This window comes from Brassica napus, unplaced genomic scaffold (assembly GCF_020379485.1).
Source record: "Brassica napus cultivar Da-Ae unplaced genomic scaffold, Da-Ae ScsIHWf_255;HRSCAF=426, whole genome shotgun sequence".
In the NCBI taxonomy this organism is placed as follows: Eukaryota; Viridiplantae; Streptophyta; class Magnoliopsida; order Brassicales; family Brassicaceae; genus Brassica; species Brassica napus.
In genome coordinates, this window is record NW_026015874.1 from 205,761 (window position 1) to 207,337 (window position 1,577).

Consider the following 1,577-nt stretch of genomic DNA (forward strand, 5'->3'; position numbering starts at 1 on the left):
ACTCCATGCCTACAGATGATGTTTTTCCATACGAAATTCTCGACTTGGACGTCCTTTATACTTGCGTACGAGTCCGCCTCTACCCATTTTGAGAAAAAATCGGTAAGAACCAGAAGGAAACGCTTTTGCTTTGAATTATGCAGAGGTCCGACAATATCCATGGCCCAGCGCATAAAGGGGTAGGGCGATGTGATGGAGGAAAGAACTTCGGCCGGTTGTCAGATGGTTGGTGCATGGCTTTGGCATTTTTCGCATTTTCGTGCGAATTTCTCGCAATCTCCGATCATTGTTGGCCAATAGTATCCATGGCGTTTGATTTTCACGGCTAGTGATCTTCCGCCGGAATGGTTTCCGCAGGAGCCGGAATGTATTTCCTCCATTACTTTTCTCGCCTTTTCTCCTTCCAGGCACGTCATGAGTGGTCCGGAGAATCTCCATTTGTAGATTTCGCCGTCCATTGTTACGTAGCGTGCGGCCTGTGTTTGGACCTTGCGAGCTGCCCATTTTTCGGCGGGCAGTTGCCCGTCGACAATGTAGTCTCGAATCGTCTGAAGCCATGGGGTATCGCAGCCGTAATCAGATTGCTCCGATGGTGGCGGTATCGCGTTTTCTTCTTCCTCGTCATCTTGACCCTCTATGAGATTGATGACGATTGGTGGTCCGATGCTCGGATGTTCGATGAACTCGACCGGAATTACCCTTTTGAGTCCTGGATCGGAACTTGATGCTAGGGCCGCGAGGGCGTCTGCCTGGACATTCTCGGAACGGGGGATCCGCGTAAGGGCGAAACAGTCGAAGTCTTGAGCTAGACCTTGGACCAGTTTGAGGTACGCGTCCATCCTTTCGTCTCTGGCTTCATACTCTCCACTGAATTGACTGGCCACTAACTGGGAGTCGCAGTAAGCGTGGAGATTTCGTATTTTTAAGCCGTGAGCCAAACGTAGCCCTGCGATTAATGCTTCGTATTTGGCCTCGTTGTTTGAGGCATGGAATTCCAGCCTGAACGATTGTTCCAAGATCTCGCTCGTTGGAGATGTGAGACGGATTCCGATACCTGATCCTTGCTTGGATGAGGATCCGTCGACGTGGAGGAGCCAGGTGGAATTTGGTTCCTCATTGGTTATTGTTCCCGTTGGAAGTTCGACCAAGAAGTCTGCGAGCACTTGTGATTTTGCGCTCGTCCTCGGTCGGTATTCGATGTCGTACTCGCTCAACTCGACCGCCCACTTAGCCAGTCGGCCTGATTGACTTGGGCTATGCAAAATTGTCCGTAAGGGAAAAGTCGTGAGGATGACGATTGTGTGGGATTGGAAATATGGTCTTAGTTTTCGGGCCGATGTTACGACCGCGCATGCCAGTTTTTCCATCAATGGATACCTAGATTCGGCATCCAGCAAGGTTTTGCTTATGTAGAAAATAGGTTTCTGCTCCCCGCGTTCTTCCCTGATCAGGACTCCGCTTACGGTCGTTGCCGACACAGCGATGTACAAGAATAAAGGCTCCCCTTCCACGGGTTTTGCGAGGACTGGAGGAGTAGCTAAATAACTCTTCAGCTGTTGGAAGGCGTTTTCGCACTC